The sequence below is a fragment of the Bidens hawaiensis genome, unplaced genomic scaffold (assembly GCF_021521415.1).
Source record: "Bidens hawaiensis isolate Kalapana, Puna unplaced genomic scaffold, B.hawaiensis_p1.1 tig00017860_1, whole genome shotgun sequence".
Taxonomy (NCBI): Eukaryota; Viridiplantae; Streptophyta; class Magnoliopsida; order Asterales; family Asteraceae; genus Bidens; species Bidens hawaiensis.
In genome coordinates, this window is record NW_027492697.1 from 177,491 (window position 1) to 199,650 (window position 22,160).

General features: G+C 36.7%; 1 non-coding gene across 1 annotated transcript; it reads left to right on the forward strand.

The window, feature by feature from the left end:
- The first annotated feature begins 4,663 nt into the window (after nt 1-4,663).
- On the forward strand, nt 4,664-4,744 carry TRNAL-CAA (transfer RNA leucine (anticodon CAA)). The gene has a single exon. It is a non-coding gene; the product is annotated as a tRNA-Leu (tRNA).
- The last annotated feature ends 17,416 nt before the right edge of the window (nt 4,745-22,160 follow it).

The window sequence follows — 22,160 nt, forward strand, 5'->3', positions numbered from 1 at the left end:
TTCGGACCTACCAGCTTCATTCCATTTATTTTGGTGGTTGGAATTGGTATTGTGTGGGACATGATAATTATTGGCTCTCTGGTTACGACCACGACCACGGCCACGACCACGACCGTAAGAATTATTGTTCCATTTGAATGAAAGCTTACGATCATTAAAATGTCTTTTGTCAAAATGACCACGGCCTCGTCCTCGACTTTGTTCCCATTTATGACCAGAATTTTTATGAGAACTTTTGTGAGCAACATGTGCTTCTGTAATTGCTAATGAACCCGTGGGACGAGATTGATGATTTTTCATCAATAATTCATTATTTTTCTCTGCTACAAGGAGCAATGCATTTAGATCAGAGTATCTCCTAAAATTCTGCAAACGATAATATGTTTGCAAGTTTATGTTTGATGCATGAAACGTGGAGAAAGTTTTCTCTAACTTTTCTTCCTCTGTTACGGGATACCCACAAAATTCTAGCTTTGAGCAAATTCGGTATAAAGCAGAGGTGTAATCATTTACCCTCTTAAAATCTTGGAACCTAAGACTGTTCCATTCATCTCTAGAAGTAGGAAGTAAAACTTCCCTTAGATGACCGAATCTGCTTTTCAAATCTTCCCATATCATATATGGGTTATCATAATTAAAATACTCATGCTGTAGTAATTCATCAATATGTTTATGGATGAAAACATCAGCTCTTGCTTTATCCTGGTCAGAGCAATCATTGTATTCTTGGATTGTTTCTAACACATCCATAGATTTTAAATGTCTTTTGACATTTGCTGTCCAAGACATATAATTTTCTCCAGAAATGTTGAGTGCAGGGAATTCGAGTTTTGCTATATTTGACATTTTGTTGCTAAACATAATAGAGCAAATAATAAGATAAATATTAGAATCCATATATATCAATCAACAATGAGATACAATACATTGGTAGAGCTATAAACATATAAAAGAAAAAGAAAATGCCGAAATCTTCAGATGGGAGATTAAAAATTAGAATGAGAAGTAGTATAAGCATTATAGTGACCAACAGCAAAACCGGGTGAATCATTTTGAGAACTTTATCTTGGATAAATTTAATAAGAAGAATGTTTGTTGTAAATGAAATGGGGTTAATGATTGGTTATTTATAGTGAAAATTTATAACCTTTTTACAACGGTTACATTACCGTTTATAACGGTAACATTACCGTTTGTATGTGTGTGTGTATATATATATAATATATAATATTAATTATTTTAAAGTAAGATAATAAATAAGATATTAAATACAGTTTATTTTTTTAAAATATATAATTAGTATGCACAATAATAAGAATAGAATTGTTAGTGTAAATAAATCTAACTTCTAAATGAGATATTAGTATGCATATATAAATAAAAGTTAGAATAGTTATCAAATTTTAATAACAATGTTTATACACATTATTTCTATTACTCAGTATATTAGTTAGTATATGTATATGCATAGATATATATCTAATGTACATAATTAAAGAAGTGTTTATGATACTTATGTAGATACCTTTGTGTCTATTACCTTTCTTGGTTAGGATATAAGCGGCTCGTGCTGATAACGTGTTATAATATTAGCTCTAACTATAACAATATTATTAGTGTAATATGAGAACTTGAAGATAACAAAACAAGAGAATAAGAAAATGTATGATTCAGTAAATTTTGATGGTGTCTACTTAAATTACAAAGGTAGATATATATATACAAAAAGGTAATACTATTTATGGGACATGTTCATATAGTTGGGATTGAAAATTTGGCATCCATCACATGGATGTGTCTTACCGACACTTTCATAACACTTATGTGGAGTGTTCATGTGGCCAAGACTTTTGACAAATGTGAAAACATGTTATACAACTTGTAAAATCGTCGGTGGTTTCACAACATATATATATTTTTTTGTTATTACTATTATATATATATATATTAATTCACAAGTTTTTGTTCTCTTATTTTAGTACTGTTCTACTCCTACATATTTTTAAGCGTAAGTTACAACTACGTAAAGCACATATTGCCGGCTGTTGTTAACTGCCACCCACTACCTTTTACTCATCTCACTTCTCTCTCTCGTCTTCATCTACAACTTCAAGCTTCTCTCTGTTTCTGTCCACTCATCCGGCGACTCCATAGATTGATTATAGGTAGCACCGGGTATGTGGCTGTCTATCTAGAGAGAAGAACAAAAGCTAGGCTCTATAGAGTAAAACAAACAGACGAGCGTTGCCCCACCATTACGGGCTGGCGATTGACGGATTCCAGTCGGCAAAACGAAGAAGGAAACGATATTTAGGTAAATCATTTATGTATGTTGATTTAAGGTTTAGGGTTCAACACATATGAAGCGATTGCTTACTTCTTGCTTTTCGAATTAGGGCTCCCAAGGGTTGTTGATTGCTTTAATTTTCAGATTTTTGCGTGGAGTTAACAAGCTGCTTGATGTCCTAGGTAATGGTTTCCAATTTTGTTGACCCAAACTCATTACTCATATGAATTCAATTGTTAGATTTTGGTTTTTGAATCATGGCTCACGTGGGTGTTGATTTCTTAGATTATGGGTTCAAAAAATTATCTTAGTTAACAAATACATTTAGTTTTGAACATATAAAATCAATATGTGGGTATGTGGTTTTTTGCTGTATAGATATTTCCAACACCGCTGATTTTTTAAATCCATAAGGCCAAAATTTAACTTATAAAACAAAAATTAAAACAAAATACATGAATGATACTACTATAACTATTTATGAAAAATGTAAATATACATTTCTGGTCATTGCAATACAAAATTGTTCACTTCAATCCTTAGAAAAACAAAAGACAACATTATCACCCAAAAACAAAGGGCATTAGTACTGTTGCACCAATTAATATAGAATATATGTTTAGATAAGGAGCTGATAATTTTAACAATTGCAACAACCGTAGCTTGCAGATGCCATTATGAGTTCTTTCAAGTTCATCATTTTTGAACTGCGATTGTATTGAAAATAAAACAAAAAATTCATTCATGGCTGTCGTTGATGATTATAGGCAGCATTGGATCCGCGGCTGTCTATCTAGAGAGAGACCAAGGCTGGGTTCTAGAGAGAGAACCAAAGAGATGGTCGTTGCCCCACCAGCAACGGCGACGCCGGAATGTGCGGCGCTTTATGTTCTCCGTTTCTCACTTTAAACCTTTTACTTCAACTCGATGGTGAGAATCCGACTGGGTGTTGCTAGCGGCTCCGGCTGCCATCTTTCTAAGTTGATGATGATAATTTATCTATGTTCACAGCCATGATGATACATTGGAGTTTTCTGAGCCTACTTACCCACGATAACTCAGTGATGATGAGCCTATGTTCGTCTGAGAGGTGGTGTTTTTCTTAAACAAGAGTGTATTTGTTTTTCATTCTTTTCGGAGCTTGATTTGTTTCTTTGAATTTCTTTTGTTTTGAGTTAATTTGATGTTACTATTAATAGTGGCGGTGTTTTTGTACATGTTTGTGAAAAGTGTTTGATTTGTACTGTTGTTTTGGGTTTTATGTTGCATGTTAGTTTGGATTAAGATCACCAAGGTTAAATATGACCAAATATTTTACTATAATCAGAGTTTTGAAGGGACACGAACCTGACTTTTAAACGGTTATGGGAGATTGATATACTTGACATATACGTTAACAAAACGTCCTCTCGCCGCATTGATATGCTTTAACATATACGTTGTTAACAAAACGTGCTCTCGCCGCATTGATATACTTAACGTATACGTTGTTAACAAAATGTGCTCCCGCCGTAGCGCGTGAGGGTCAAAATTCTAGTTATTTATTAAAATAAATTTAATAATATACTTAATAATTGATAAAAAAAAAGTTTTACAAATAAATGAGATGTTATAACCTAGTTTAAAAGTTATCAAGTTTAGAGAGATACATGACCCGCTTATTTTTTTACGATAAAATTCTTAATTATAAATAATATTTTTTTTAAAAAAAAAAACAGGATATTAGTTTTCATTAAATCTCTATTTTATAGGATTTTCATATCAAATATTTGGTGAAATTAACTTTTAATTCAATAAGATGTTATAACATGTTTAAGAAATATCCGGGTTTGGTGAGACCCATACCCGTGAATTCGGGTCAAATGCATGATAATCGTTCATTTACAAATAAAACTGTCACACCCTGACCGGTGGAGCTGGCGGAATGTCGGGGTGCGAACTAGATTACTCATAGCTCAGAAAGTACTGTTGGTGACAATAAACAATCATTCATTTAATAATCAAATCATGTACACATAACAAATACTCATAAGATAGCCTTACCAAGATATCACAAAATATGGCAATTAGATGATGTTCATTTCACTAAAATCCTAAATTTCACTAAAATCCTAAGGGTCTTGATAATGTTACTTCACAATGCTAAATCAACCAAGATGCAAACCTGTAACATTTCATAAAAAGGTTGGTGAGAAATTCATAAGTTTGAGCATATAGTAAGAAAAAAAGCCACAAAACTTGTATACGAAACGATAAATAAAACAATAGCTTGGATAAATAGATATCGCTAATAGAATTACGTTAACGACACCAAACTATTCCATACATCACACTAGATAGATATCATATTCATGGAATACGATTCACTTTCAAGATGCCTTGGTGGTGAAATGGTAGACACGCGAGACTCAAAATCTCGTGCTAAAGAGCGTGGAGGTTCGAGTCCTCTTCAAGGCATAATATTGAGAATGCTCATTCAATGAGCAATTAAATAAGAGAGCTCGGATAGCAATACCGATTCGATCCGAGCTCTCTTGGAATAAGTTCGACGGCGGATCATGGAATCTTGGTAATCTTCTCTATATAATGAATAGGGAGTCTGCTTTAAAATTTCAAATCTTCCGCCCTGCACCCACCCCTCGAGTATATACTTCAACAGGAATCACACAAGGGTAGATTATAAACCTCTAGTAAAATGACCACCCGTAACCCAATAGTCCGTTTTAGGGATTGACGACTTACACATTCAGTGACTTTGGCACTGGACATTCCCCAAACGGGTACTGGGATACCAGATAGTCTAGGATTTTATAGTTATCGTTAATTACATTACGCTAACGACACCTTGCTACAAGGGGATGCCAAGTAGTCTAGGATTTATAAATCAACCAACCAAAAGCGATAAACACATAGATATAGAATCATAGAACACCAAATCGAGCAATTATTCAAGTAAAGTATACAATAACGTTTGTGGTTTAAGATTCAAGTAAATAAGCATTTATGAAATGTCACCCCCAAAAAAAGATGGAAAACGGGGTATGAAAGTACTCACCTCGATTGATATACCGAGAATAATAGATAGAGATAAAATAATGCACAAGCTAGCGAACGAGAAAGAACGGATCCGACTTGAAACGACAAACACCTTAAATAGAACAAATAATATAATATTAACATTGATATTTCGTGAAAGTAGAACCAAACTTGATATCATATATTGAACTATAATGAGAGGTTCGGTTTTTAATCGAATATCGGTTATATTGTTAACGTTTGGAAATTACCCTTTATCGCTAATGGAAATAAAATTATATTAAATTATTGCTTTAATGATTAAAAATAATATAAAATAGAAATTAATGGATTTTAAATCAAAAGATTGGTTTTATAAAATGATTTGATAATAAAGTTTATAAAAATATTATTAATTAATATTATTGATTAATGTAGTGGTAATATTTTGTTAAGAGAATAATAACTATGAAACCCTTAAATGAGTATGTTAACGTTAATGATAACCATGTCTGACGTTGGTTCGGTTTTTAAACGGTTTGAAGCATAATATAATATTAAACTTTAACAATATCGATATTAATGATCTAATAAAATAACAATAATTATTATTAGTAATACTAATATAGTATAATAATAATAAAAATAATTATTATTAACAATACTAATATAGTATAATACTAATAATAATAATTAAAGAATAATAACCTTAGTATTAATTAAAGTGTTGATAATAATAATAATAATAATAATAATAATAATAATAATAATAATAATAATAAATATTGATAGCAATAATGATACCATACTCGATGTTGGTTCGATTTTTAAACGAGTTCACAAAATAAATATAATACTATTATTACTAATAATTAATGAAAAAAATATGATTTTAATAAATAATAATAATATGTTCTTAAATAATAATAATAACAACTTTAATATTTATAATAATAATAATAATAGTAAATAAATATAATAATAAGTTAAAACATAATAATACTAATAATAATTTGTATGTAGTGATATTAGTATTAATAGTAACAATAATTTGTTAAGTATGAAAATAATACCAAACCGGTCTAAGATGAGACTCGAACCCGTGACCTATAGTTCAACAACTAACGTACAAACAACTGAACCAAGATAACAATTGTTAATCAAACCCATAAGGAATTAATATATCCATTACCCGGTTGTTCATCTTTTCCCCAATTCAAAGCAACTCCATACCCATCCAACATGTTTCAAAGATTATAACCGATAAATTAACCGATCATTAACAATTTAAATCTGATAATCGTTATATGAAAACTGATAGCACCAAAGCCTAAATTAATTTACCTATTAGATGTTCATATGGCCATGGCTTTACACCGGGAAGAAACCGAGCCGAAGCCACCGGAGACGAAGGACAAAAGTCGGAGGGAGAGAGATAGAGAGAGAAGGATAGAGAGAGAGAGAGAGGGGCCGTTTTCCGGTCGCTGGAAAAGCGACCAGGAGAGGAAAAAGGGTTGCCGGAAAAAGTGGCTCACCGGAAAAACGCGAAGGACAAGGAAAAGGGGTTCGGTTTTGGGTGAGGGGTTACCAGGCCGCCGCTCCGACCGCCGGAGAGGGCTGCCGGAAAGCCGAGGGAGGGAAAGAGAGGGTGGTGGCATCGGAGTTACGGACTAGGGGAAAGAGGATGATACAGCCGGAGATCGAGAACGGGGAGGAGGGTGGCCGGTGTCGCCGGTCGCCGGAAAACGGCGCCGGAAGAGGTAAGAAGGAAAGGGGGCTGCTGAGTTGTTTTAAAATGGGTTAGGGTTAGAGTTTGTATATATATATATATATATATATATATATATATATATATATATATATATTATATTTTCAAAACAACCCCCTTAAGTTTCAATCAAACTTTAATATGGGTTTTAAAGGTTTTTAAAATGCATAACGACTTTACGAAAAATCGTTTTGAACCCCTTATGTTTTTCTTAACGACATTATAATATGACGAACATCGATTTATTGATGATCGAGGTATATAATAATATTATATAATAATTAAATAAGTTTCTAAAAATGTTGAGTCGGGTTTACAAACTCCAATATGAACACGAACTCAGTTATAATTATAATATGAATTAAATTGTAAGTTTTAAAATAATAGACAAAATTTCGAAATGTTACAGTATCCCCTACTTTTAGGAATTTCGTCCCGAAATTAAGGAATACCACAACATTTTATACTATTATTTTAAGACTATGGAGATAACTTATAAGAATTTACTGACACAAGAATGACAACAAGAAAATTAACAGAAACCACCATAACCTAGAACTTAATGTGACTCGAAGAACGCTCCAAACGAAAGTACGATGAGAGCACTTATATATAGGAAGTATCGGCGGCGTATCAACCATGCCTTTATCGCTTTCGCATTTGTACCGTTTTCCAAAAACACTCCCGGTTCTTGGTTATGACACACGATCTTACGCGCTTATGATTTTCACACGAGGACTTGGGTAATTACGTATGCATCCATAATTACTTAGGTCGTCGAGTGATCCACATAATTCGTCCCATCATGCGGGTTATGTAAGCAAATTTAATTTTTAACAGGAATTTTAAAAAAGAAAATTTTGTAAATAAAATGTAAGTGGAAGAATGTTTACTAACACACTTAATGGAAACAAACAGTTGGTTTAAAATCTTGCAAATACTTGTTAATAATTTAGGTATGAAATAATAATATGAAATAAATAATGATTTGAAAACCGTTATGGGATTGAAATCTTGATTTAAGCTTGAGGAGTTAAATTATAGCTGAAATCTTGTCATATGGGAAAGTAAATTGTCATTTTGGTAACTTGTATAGATTTGAGAAACACATTTCTTTATTAGAGAGTAAAGCCTGGTATACGACTTTTATTAGTTACTATAATCCCAAACAGATTCATAGCCATGATTTTTAATTAAGCAAACAAAATTTGCGGTAATCGGTTATAAGCCGTTAAGTTTTGAAAATATATGTTATATTTGCGAAGTTAGAACGACAAAACTTTATTGGAAGAAACAATAGTTGATATGGGTTTTTATGTAACAAGAGCTTCCTCATATATATTGCTAAATGATAGTTACGACGTTTTAATTGAAACACAACGAACAACACAAAGCAAAAGAAACCAAGAAATCGTCTGATGATAGGGTTGACTAAGATAAGGGTGATAATGATATGGTTGGTTTAGGTGAGTTTGATAGACACTTATATTTCATGTACAAGGTTACAAATATAAGTTAATTCATTTAATTCATTTAATTATTAAGTTAAGTGTTTCAAAGCGTAAAACACTTTAGGGTATTCGATCATCGAGATATGGGTTCTCGGTGATTCATTTAAGTTAATTGGGTTTATTATTTAATTAATATTTATTTTAATTCATTTAAGTTAAAATTACATAATGTAATTCGTTACATGTGATTCGTTAAATGATAACGAATTAAGGCTATTGATAGCGAATTAACGAATGGCTTCTAATTCGTTAAGTTTTTAACGAATTACTTGTAATTCGTTAGGCCACGTGTTAACTTAAGAATAACGAATCAACTGATTCGTTATTTCAAAATTCAAACGAATCAGATGATTCGTTACATTGAAAAACGTGTCACGTCAGATTATATAGGGTTTTGTGAAGATGATTCGTCACACTATTCACCTTTCATCTCCCCACTTACACTGTTACTCTGCTCATATTCTCAGAATTTTTGACCTTCGAATTTCGGTGTTTTGTTTATATATTTGTGATCCTAAGGTATAGACGATCATACCTTCATGATTTACGTCAAAAGTTACCAGGGTTTGATGGTTTAATTATGTGAATAAGTTACCGGGTTTAAGAGGTTTTCGTAAACCTTAATCTAACCAGTTTACTACATGTTTTGAAACATCATATTGATGTCATTGTAATCGTAATACAATTCTGAGATCCATTGTGATAATTGGTTTGGCTTTGTATTGCTGATTATCTTTGTATCTATTTTCGATTGTAATGTTGACTTTTTTAGGTTCTTGGTAATTTTGACCCTGACCAATTGAGTCAGACATTAAGCTAAATTGGCCATTCGTTATGCTTAACGAATTGGAACTTATTCGTGTCCAATTCGTTATGCAATTCACACGAATCAGGATAACGACTCAATATTTATAACGAATCATATTTGCATTCGTTATTTTTAATAGTAATTCGTTAGTCCTAATTCGTTAACCATTTACTTGATAGCGAAGTAACTGTTTTTGTTATAACGAATTGCCATTCGTTATAACGAATCAGATTTTTAAACTAATGACATAGTTATTATATTCTTAAAATTAAAAGTTCTATGAATTTGTTATTTTAAACTTTTAATTATTTTATGAGTTTTATTATTACTTATTATCACTAATTCTCGGGTTTGATTATACAGTTCAATGGCTCAAGATCCTCCCGTTGCTGCACCATAAGAACAACCAGATCCGGATGTTCCTTTGCTTCCATATGATAAAAGGCATAATATCTGTACTTTTTTCGATACAAATTTTCCGGATGAGGATGTGTTTGGATCAATGATAGCATTCATACGTCGTTCTCGGATTCATTATGCTGTCACCAAAAAATCCTGATGTTCGTTTCAGTATTGTTCGACAATTCTGGAATTGTCACACCCCAGACCACGGCCTAGGCGTGTGACACCTATGTTGGTACCATAATTGTAAATAAATCATAGTTACGTTTGCATAGCATAAGACTTATAAACTTGTGGATTAAAATTATAAATATTTACATATTCAAAAGACGGGATTTAAAAGTTTCCCGTTTAATGTTTTTAAGATTACTTGTTTTACAAAAACCACCATTTACATTATATTATGTTTAAACAAAAGATCCGAGCCATCGGATATCTTTTAGCACTTCGTCACTCCAAGCGCTAACCTTGGTCACCTGCAAAATGTAAGAAAATACGTCAGCAACGAATGCTGGTGAATATGCTGACGCTAAAAATATTTTCATTACTTAATCACCCCTCGAGACTACGTAGGTCTCGGCCCAATGTGGCTTAGGAATAATCAAGTTAAAACCATGCAATTTATAAACTCAAGTCTCTATACTCGGTTCCCCCAGCGAAACACCGCAGCGCTCGACTAGTTGAGTGCCTATACGTATACACAAGGTCATACCCCCGCAGGCGAGCGTAATTGTGACCAGGTGTGATGTACCCACCACATATGTAAGGATCCAGACAAATTTACACGATAGACTGAGGCCAGTATTTATACCCTTGTTTATAAATGTTTTAGAGACACTTAGTCTCAGGTAAAGTTTTTCATATAACTCGTTGACTCATTTGAAATCAAGTTTGTAAAAAGTTGGGGTGTATTCACCTTTTGATTTGGATCGGCTTCAAACACCGTCCGAGGGCCTTTCCCGTTGCTATCTCGCACCTATAGTACGAGTATAGCCAATTATTAGTTGGATATACAATCCGGCTTAAGACCTTTAGTATTATTTTATAAACTTTACCTCGATAAACCTTTAGTTCAAAATCTCTTTTACTTTAAAACCTTTAGTTTAAAAGTAATTTATGAACCTTTTGTTTATTTATAAAACCCTACGTTTCTTCTTCTCAAAGAAACATATTCTTTTCTTTTCTTTTAAGAATAGTTATTTATTACTTAAATAATATTTTCATAACAAAGGATATATATACTTACACACACACACACATATATATATATATATATATATATTTCAATATTCACAATCATATCTTATATTCTTTCTTTGTTATGTTTTCTTTTATTTTATCGAGGTATCGAGTGAGTATAACCTCGACTTAAGGTTTAAGCCTTTTATAATATTTTATTAATATTTTATTCGGCGTTACGCCTACCTTTTTCAGCTTATGGAAACCCTAATGACTCGAGCAGCACTTCAACGCCGCTTTGCCTTCTTTGCCTTCTTGATCAAACTTCCTTTCTCGTCACCTTCCTTTCAGCACGCCAAATGATGAACACCAAAACTTCACCACTTGTCGGCACGTCTTTCGAGACACATCGCCATGGTGTAGAAAAATAACAAACGCCTTCTTGGTCGATACGTTGGTGGAGGGTGGCACAAATTTCAAGAAAACGTTGGCACGGAAAATGATGAATCAGAACACGCTTATCGAGGTGGGTCGATGGAATGGTTGTGAACCTCTAGTGAGATGTTAGAGAGAGATACTGAATTTGGGATGAGAAAATGTGAATCCCGGACTTGCTATTTATAGGCAAAACCTGGAAGCCCTTCGCGATACGCGATGGCCTCCTGGGCATACATCGCGTATCGTGAAGTAGCCCAGGCCAATCACCATATAGGTCTGCCACGTGGCACCACATAGCAGACGGTGTGCCACGTGTTGACACGTGGCGGACGACGTGCCACGTGTGGCCACGTGTCGGGACACGTGGCAGACGGTGTGCCACGTTTGGACACGTGGCATAACTTGTGCCAGAGGTGTCAGCCCACGTCATCGCGATATGCGATGACGTAGCTTCAACTATGATCGCGTATCGCCGTTTATTTCAACATCTTTTAAAGGCATGGATAGAGATTCGTCAGCCAAACATTTTCGCAGATTTGAGACATTGAATACATCGTGTATCCCTTGCATTTCCTCGGGCAGTAGCAGACGGTATGAAATAGTACCAATTCATTCAAGTACCTCGAAGGGACCAACGAATCGAGGACTTAGCTTTCCTTTCTTTCCGAATCGAACATCGCCTCTCCAGGGCGAGACTTTCAAAAGAACTTTGTCACCAACATTAAATTCCAACGGCTTACGACGGACATCGGCATAATTCTTTTGGAGATCACGTGCCGTGTTAAGTCATTCTCGGATTTGAAGAATTTTGTAGGTGGTTTCTTGGACTATCTCGGGTCCAGATAATTGATTGTCTCCGGTTTCAGACCAACATACGGGAGTTCTACATTTACGACTATATAACGCCTCGAATGGTGCGGCTTGAATACTTGTGTGATAGCTATTGTTGTACGAGAATTCCATTAGGGGTAAGTGGTCATCCCAACTTCCACCTAAGTCGATCACACAAGCGCGGAGCATGTCTTCCAAAGTTTGAATTGTCCTTTCGCTTTGCCCATCAAAGATATGCTTTAAGTTTTTTGATCGAAGATATGCTCTAAGCTTTTATGATCGGTATACACGATAAACTTTACTCCATAGAGATAGTGCCTCCATATCTTAAGTGCAAAGATTACAGTGCCTAACTCTAGATCGTGAGTTGTATAGTTATTTTCGTGTACCTTGAGTTGACGAGAGGCATAAGCGATTACTTTCTTGCGTTGCATTAGTACACATACCAAACCGGAATGGGACGCGTAACTAAAGAAAACAAAATCCTCAGTACCTTCTGGCAAGGCCAGTATAGGTGCTTGGGTGAGTTTTTGTTTGAGTATATCGAATGCCTCTTGTTGCTTTGTTCCCCATTCATATTTAATGTTTTTACGAGTCAAGGAAGTTAGGGGAACAGCTATACGAGAAACATTTTCAATGAACCTTCGATAATAGCTGGCCAAACCCAAGAAACTTCGGATCTCGGTTGGTGACTTTGGAATTTCCCACTTCGAGATGGCTTCGATTTTAGCGGGATCGACTTGAATACCATTCACATTTATGACATGTCCAAGAAATTGCACTTCGTGCAACCAGAACTCGCATTTTGAGAACTTGGCGTACAACTTCTCGGTTCTAAGTAATTCAAGTAAGGTTCGGAGGTGGACTTCCCTTAGACTTAGAATAAATAAGTACGTCGTTGATGAATAAGATAACAAATTTATCCAAGTAAGGCTTGCAGATTCGATTCATCATGTCCATGAACGCGGCTGGCGCATTATTAAGTCCGAATGACATAACAGTGAACTCATAATGGCCATAACTTGTTCGGAAAGCGATTTTCAGAATATCTTCGGATTGAACTTTGAGTTGGTGATAGCCACAACGAAGGTCGATTTTGGAAAAGAAGCTAGCACCATGAAGTTGGTCAAAAAGATCATCGATTCAAGGGAGTGGATAACGATTCTTGATTGTGACTTTTTTCAACGCACGATAGTCGATACACATACGCATAGATCCATCCTTCTTCTTGACGAATAGAATTGGCGCTCCCCATGGTGGTGAACTCGGTCGAATGAAGCCTTTCTCGAGAAGCTCGTCGAGTTTCTTCTTTAATTCCTTCATTTCGGTCGGAGCAAGACGATATGATTCTTTTACGATCAGAGCAGTACCGGGAATAAGATCGATCATAATCTCTACTTCACGATCAGGAGGAATTCCAGGAAGTTCGTCGGGAAAGACATCAGGAAAGTCAGAGACTACATGTACGTCCTTTATTTCCTTTGGTTTGGATTCTTCAGTGACGTAGGCCATGAATGCTAAGCATACTTGATTTAAACATTTGTTAGCTCTAATTATGGAAATTATGCTAACTTGGCAAGCTTCTTTGTCCCCTTCAATTTGAATGGTTCGTTTATCGGGGGCTTGAAGTTCGACAGTTTTGCTATTGCAAATGATACGAGCATGGTTGCTGGACAACCAATCCATACCAAGTACAATATCAAAACCAGCAAGAGTCATAGGCAACAATTGAATAGGCAGAATATAACTAGCTAAGAGAATTTTTCCATTTTCAAGGGCTTCAGAGATTTTAATGATTTCGCCACTAGCAGTCTCGACGCTTAGAGTTTTATTTAACTTTGTTAAAGGTTCGTTTAATAGACTACAAAATCTATAATCTATAAAACTCAAATTGGCACCCGAATCAAACAAAACTCTAGCATATGTGTCTTTGACTAAAAACGTACCGGTGATGGTTTCCGGCATGTCAGCGGCCTTTTTCGTGTCGAGTACGAAGACTCTTGCATTTCCTTTCTTGTTCTGGCCACTTCCACCTGCACCACCAGTCGCGGGTTTGTTCTTTGGGTACTCGAAAATTAGATGCCCCATATCCTTGCAATTGTAGCACGTCATCTTCTTCTTCCAACAGTCAGCAGCAGCGTGGCCCGGTCTTTGGCATGATTCACACACGGTTGTTGAGGCATGTCGGCATTTCCCTCGGTGGCGCTTTCGGAAAATCCTACAGAATGGAGCACTTGAGTTAAACCCAGATGGACTTTGGTTTGTGCCTTTGCCTTTGTAGTTGGTGCTTCCTCCTGTTCTCCCTTGAGCGGTTGTTGTTGTAATCTTCTTGTCTTCTTCCTTGTTGCGGATCATTCCGCCCATCAGGTAACCAGCTAATTCCATTGCAGAGTCAGCAGTTTGAGGTAAATGAGACCTCACCATGTTGCGGATTTCCCGCGGCAGTCCCCATATGTATCTTGTGACTTTGCTGGAGTCAAGTTTAACCAGCTGGGGAACCAAACGACAGTACTCATGAAATTTTGTGTTGTATTCACGGAGATTTGTCCCATGACCTTATGATTAAGGAACTTAGTTTGAATTTGGTCGGTTTCATGCATGGGACAAAATATTTCCATCAACATCGCCTTAAATTCCTCCCAAGAAAGATCGTATAAAACTTGACGTCCCTTACTCAAAATCAGTGTGCTCCACCACTCCAACGCCTCGCCAATAAACATTTGCGCAGAGTATTGTATCATTTCTTGTCTTGAACACTTGCTTATTATGACAATAGATTTCATCTCCTCAAGCCATTGAATGGTTGTGATAGCTCCCTTATCTCCGTAAAATTCCTTTGGACCGAAATACTTGAAATCTTTGAAAGAACAGCCTCGAATATTTAGTTTCTTGAATCTTGACGGATTTCGCCATCAGCATTCGATTCATGAACACTTTCTTCGACACGAGACGGTTTCGGATGAGATTTTATGGATTTATGGGAAAGATTAACAGATTGAGAATGTTTCGAGTATTTCGATTGAGATATCGCTATAGATTCTTCTCTAACCGCATCATTTATCATCTTTTGTATTTGACTTATATATTTTTCGGGAATTGGTTCATCTTGTTTATTCTCGGGGTCTTTCCCCTTTTCTTTCTTATTTCTTTTTCTTTTCGAGCATTCTCTATGTTGTTACTTTGTTCAGACATTATCTTTTTCTTTTCAATATGTCGTTAACTGAAGTTTTAACAAACTTTCCCTTATTAAACACATATTTTATTTCACATCAATATATATATCACAAAAGGATATATATATATATATTTTTATTTTACAATACATACATATATATATATATATATATTGTTTGATAGATATATATATTGATTATCCTATCTTTATTTAAGAACGTCTCAACATTATTTTGTTACACATATAACACGTAACACATATGGTTACATTACACACGCAACTTCTACATCACATCCTTCTCCATCATCTCGTCAATATCTCATGAACTTCCTCACCACCTCGGTTAACTTGTTGCATTTCCGAAGAAGCGTCTCTCCTATCTTCTTCTTTTTCTTCCCATCAATGGTCATATTTTTTCTTAATCCGTCCAACTCATGCAAGGCGCGATCCAAGTGTTCCTCTTGTTACTACAGGATTTCGTTTGGGTATCCATATCTTGGAGGAGGGTTGCGGTAACCCATAGTCACCATGTCATATTGATTTATTGGTTCTGGATACGGGGAGGTGGTCACGTCGGATGAGTAGTGAAAGAAAGCTTCGGCAGCTTTGTTTTGTTCTCGAATTTCATTGGCTTGCTCTTATTCCGTTGGGATCGTACCTTGAAAATGTGGAAAACTTGATGAAGCTTGGTTCTTGGTTTTCTCGAGGTATTGAACATAGGGGTCAACAGAACCGTAGCTTGGATTTTGGGAAGTGAATGATTCCGCCATCGGTGTTGACATCTCATTGGGATTATTAGGGTGTTCTTCTTCTTGTTCTTCCTCAGATTCTTCTTCCAGATCTTCCTCTTCCTCAGGGTCCTCTTCTTCTTCTGGTTCCTCTTCCTCCATGAGTTGAACGGTCTCCTTCACAATTGGTGGCATTCGGAAACTTTCATAGGGCATCATCACCCTCATCTCGGGTTTGCGGGATGGCCCTTCACCGTTGTTAGGTTGGGAGTCAACTGCATTGAAAGTAGAGCTTACAGTATGCCATCTTAGTTGGTCGGAGTGGCATTGCATCCAGTCAGATGAAGGAGATCTTGGTTATTCCTTGATTGGTCGATTGGAGAGGAAAGCATAGGATGGGTGAGGATTTGGTGGTAAATATGTTGGATTGCTAGATGGGTAGTAGGGTGGTATCTCAGATGGTTGGTATGTGGGGATCTCTGATGGATACTCTGTTGGAACTTCAGAGGGATGGTACATGGGTATTGTTGGTGTGTATAGCTTGAGTGCCTTAGTGGTTCACTTCTTTGTTTCGGTGGGCTATCGGGAACATTTATCCGATAGTGCTTGGTTCCGGGGTAGTATACAGGTTTAGTTAAGTCATGCTCTACATCTTGGTCGAAGAATGCTTCATAATAGCCTTCACTCATATTATCTTCGGGAAAAGGTACGGCGATTCCAGCCTCTTTAGCTATGCGTACAAAGTTCTCCATCATGCTCTTGAATGACATCTAACAATTTGGGTGGTTTAGAGTGAGGAGGGAAAGAAAAGGTTTACCAGCCTATATTATCCCTATTTCAAATAAACAAGTAATTCCTATACTTGGATTGAATCTTAGGTATTATCTTGTAATACCTAATTCGCTAATATCGATGGCTCTGATACCAACACTTGTCACACCCCAGACCACGGCCTAGGCGTGTGACACCTATGTTGGTACCACAATTGTAAATAAATCAGATTACGTTTGAATAGCGGAAGACTTACAAACTTGTGGATTAAAATTATAAATATTTACATATTCAAAAGACGGGATTTAAAAGTTTCCCGTTTAATGTTTTTAAGATTACTTGTTTTACAAAAACCACCATTTACATTATATTATGTTTAAACAAAAGATCCGAGCTATCGGATATCTTTTAGCACTTTATCACTCAAAGCGCTAACCTTGGTCACCTGCAAAATGTAAGAAAATACGTCAGCAACGAATGTTGGTGAATATGCTGACGCTAAAAATATTTTCATTACTTTATCACCCCTCCAGACTACGTAGGTCTCGGCCAACGTGGCTTAGGGATAATAAAGTTAAAACCATGCAATTTATAAACTCAAGTCTCTATACTCGGTTTCCCCAGCGAAACACCGCAGCGCTCGGCTAGTTGAGTGCCTATACGTATACACAAGGTCATACTCCCCGCAAGCGAGCGTAATTGTGACCATGTGTGATGTGCCCACCACATATGGAAGGATCCAGACAAACGTACACGATAGCCTGAGGCCAGTATTTATACCCTTGTTTATAAATGTTTTAGAGACACTTAGTCTCATGTAAATTTTTTCATATAACACGTTGACTCGTTTGAAATCAAGTTTGTAAAAAGTTGGGGCGTATTCACCTTTTTATTTGGATCGGCTTCAAACACCGTCCGAGGGTCTTTCCCGTTGCTATCTCGCACCTATAGTACTAGTATAACCAATTATTAGTTGGATATACAATCCGGCTTAAGACCTTTAGTATTATTTTATAAACTTCACCTCGATGAACCTTTAGTTCAAAATCTCTTTTACTTTAAAACCTTTAGTTTAAAAGTAATTTATAAACCTTTAGTTTATTTATAAAACCCTACGTTTCTTCTTCTCAAAGAAACGTATTCTTTTCTTTTCTTTATTATTTAAGAATAATTATTATTACTTAAATAATATTTTCATAACAAAGAATATATATACTTACACACACACACACACACACACATATATATATATATCAATATTCACAATCATATCTTTTACTCTTTCTTTGTTATGTTTTCATTTATTTTATCGAGGTATCGAGTATAACCTCGACTTAAGGTTTAAGCCATTTCTAATATTTGATTATTATTTTATTCGGCGTTATGCCTACCTTTGTCGGCTTATGGAAACCCAAATGACTCGAGCAGCACTTCAACGCCGCTTTGCCTTCTTGATCAAACTTCCTTTCAACACGCCAAACGATGAACACCAAAACTTCACCACTTGTCGGCACGCCTTTCGAGACACATCGCCATGGTGTATAAAAATAACAAACGCCTTTTTGGTCGATACGTCGGTGGAGGGTGGCACGAACTTCGAGGAAACGTTGTCACGGAAAATGATGAATCAGAACACGCTTATCGAGGTGGGTCGATGGAATGGTTGTGAACTTCTAGTGAGATGTTAGAGAGAGATACTGAATTTGGGATGAGAAAATGTGAATCCCGGACTTGCTATTTATAGGCAAAACCTGGAAGTCCTTCGCGATACGCGATGGCCTCCTGGGCATACATCGCGTATCGTGAAGTAGCCCAGGCCAGTCACCATATAGGTCTGCCACGTGGCAGACGATGTGCCATGTGTTGACACATGGCGGGCGACGTGCCACATGTGGCCACGTGTCGGGACACATGGCAAACGGTGTGCCGAGTGTGGACACGTGGCAGAACTTGTGCTAGAGGTGTCAAGCCATGTTATCGCGATACGCGATGACGTAGCTTCAACGATGATCGCGTATCGCCGTTGACCCACTTCTAGAAGGTTTGACGAAGCTCTTCGCGATACGCGATGAGCTTTTCCTTTGTCCCGTCGCGTATCGCTAAGGGACAGAAAATCAGAATTTTCATTTTAAGTCCTAAGGTTTGAAATTTTGACATTTTTGGTCCCTACACTTTGGGAGGTTTACATTTTGAGCTTGAAATTTTCTCGATGTTACAGGAATACTGCTCGATATGTGGAGACAGAGGACCACATTGCTGCTGAGGTTAATGATAGCCCTGTTTAGTATCTGTTGAGACTGTTCGAAGGGTGTTGTGGTTCGATGACACTATTGATGACCCGAGCAAGTACCACAAAGAGCTGATCAAAGGATTGTTTGGACGTCTATTTTATTCTGGTGATATTGATGCGTCTATGTATAAAAAGGCATACTTGTGTCCCCAACACAATTACTTACTACACGTTCTTATACATTTCCTTGGTGGACGAAAGGCAGGGTTTGACGAATGCCGTATCATGCTCCAATTGGCATTTTTTGCATTAGTATTGAACAAGCGTTACAATTTCTCGGAAATGATCTTTGATCATCTCGAAGAAAATTGTATTCTTGGGAAACGATGAGTAAAGTTCCTAATGTATCGTCGTTTCTTCCAACTGTTTGTTCACGATGCAATCAGGGATTTGGTGACCGATTCAACAGATGTTAATGATAAACTTATCTTGGATCACATGAAGGCATACACTATGCGAAGAATGAAGCAGTACCGTCAAGATCCTCCTCCTAGATTCAAAAGATTGGTTGGTCATCTGGCGAATCCAGATTATGAATGTCCTCCCAATGATCGCTGGATCCATGATGATTCGGATTCCGAGCGTGAGGAATGAGATGGTGGGAATGATGATGGTGGTAATGATGGTGATGGTGGTAATGATGGTGCTGGTAATGCTCCTGTTTTACAACCTGCTGAGGTTGAAGCTGCTTTAGCTGGTGCTATAGCTGCTCATCACAAAAGGAAAGGGAAGGAATTGGTGAAAGAAGGATCGTCTAAGAGTCGAGTGTCGGCTGGTGCTGGCATCTCATTTGGAGTTCAACCTCCAAGTCCGTCTATTCGTCAACGTCCGGCGGTGCCGCTGACTACTAGCACCCCGGAGCTTACATTGACGACCACGCTTACTTCGGATCCTAGGCTTGGTATGATTACTCAATCTATCTTATCAACTATACCAAGGCCTACGACTGCTACATCGGTGGCTTCTCCGACACTAATGATGATGCCTCCACCTGATATTTCATTTATGAGGCTCAATCGTCCTCAAGGTCCAGTTCAACCTATTACTCCTTCGTTTAATGCAATGTCTCAGGATCAACAGACAAATATGCTTTTGAGCTTACTTCATATTTATGAAAATCAAATGTCTGCTGATCGCCTGAATCAAGAACGTCTCATGGAGAATCATAAAAAGTTGTTAAGTTATGTATCCTTCTGCCAAAAGGAAAAAAAAAGCCCTCCGTGAGATTGTTGAGTCTCAGGGGGTGAAAATAAAAGAGAAAGAGGAAATTATTCTGCAACTTACTTGCAAAGATAATGAACTAAAGAATCTCAAGAATGATGAAGAAGATCCAGATGCTTCAGGTACTGGAGGAAGTAAGCCTAAACAAACTCTCGGCTCGACTTCTGGTGCTGGTACGAGTGTAGCTGGTAACATGGAAAAACAGATCATCACTTATCATGATACTACAGCTGCCTCACCCATTGAGATGATCAAGGCTGATACTGTTATCTTTGTTGATGATAAGGGGTGGTTAGAAGTATAGTGAATGCAGATGAGATTGCTGTGGGACAATTTGTTGAGAGGTCCCTAAAACGAGAGCAGATTTCGATCTTGCTTGGTTTGAATGATGACGAGTTGACCGTGTTAGAGAATGAGGAGGACGTGGAGGTGGAAAATGATGAAGAGATCTTAAATGATCCAACTGTTGAGATGAATACGGCGTTTATTTATGAGGATGAGGAAGTAGAGATCGAGGACATGACTGCTGAGGAATACCTTGATCTATTTCAACAGACCAATGTTGATAAGGGTGCTCCAATATTTACTGAAGAAATAGTCAAAGCAGCAGAATATCATTTGGAGAAGACTTTCAAGGGAAAGAATGTTGTTGATACGATATTTGATTCGAATCCCGATCCTTTTGTTGCTGACATTCAAAGTTGGTTTGCTTATCGGTACTAGAACTCTCTTAAGATTATTAAGGCGTTCCGATTTGTAGATCAAGAACAGAAAGTTGAAGCTGTTGCTCGAGCTCAAGCTAATCGAATGACCTCCTTCAAGGCTTTCTCTAAAGTCCAAGGTGATATTATCTCCTGGTTGTTTGATTCTGATTTATGTATTATCAAATGGGAGAAGGGCGTTCAATATTATGAGAAGATTACTGACGTTCTTTCGCTACCAAGATGGGATGTACGGAACTTGGCGTACCGTCCTTTTATAAACTGTGGGGGAGTTAAACATGCAAATTGGTTTCACAAACATCTGCTATTTAAGGTCAATCATGGGTTTAAGTTCCTTAAACCACAGGCCCCTAAACATAAAAGTATTGATGAAATTGATCCAAGGACAGGTTGGAGAAAGTTGGTTCTTAAGGTAAAGCCGCCAAAGACCATGAAGTGTGTGCCGGTGAAGACATTGAACCAACACATGTATTTATCTTTCAACCGTTGGTACTACGATAATTGAACTGGCGAGGCCGTCATTGTGTTGGGTAAAGGATTAAAGACCGAGCTGATAAAGATCATTGATCCGATGTGGCTTGTGAATTTAACAGAGACCGACAATGACGTGCTATTCAAGAATAAAATATTGATTGAGCGTCGTGAAGACTATGACCGAGCAATGCAGTTTCAACGCGTTGTTCGCGTGTGTCATGAACATGGTATTCACAGCTGCAGAGATTGGTAGACAAGACGCTTCAAGTAATTGAAAGACAAAGAGCTCAATACGAGGGGGTGTCTGTTAGTGCACGGTTTTGCGTCTCGAGTCTTTGTAATTATCGTTAATGTATTTATCGTTTATTTAATGTAAAAGATATTTATATCTAATCTAGTTCGTTAGTGGAATAGGCTAGTTCGTTAAGGATGTTTAACGTACTAGCCCTTAAGTTATGTTTCCTCCTGATTCGTTAAGGATGTTTAACGAATCAGGGGGTGATTCGTTAAGTTATTTCGTTTAATGTATTGTAACGAAGT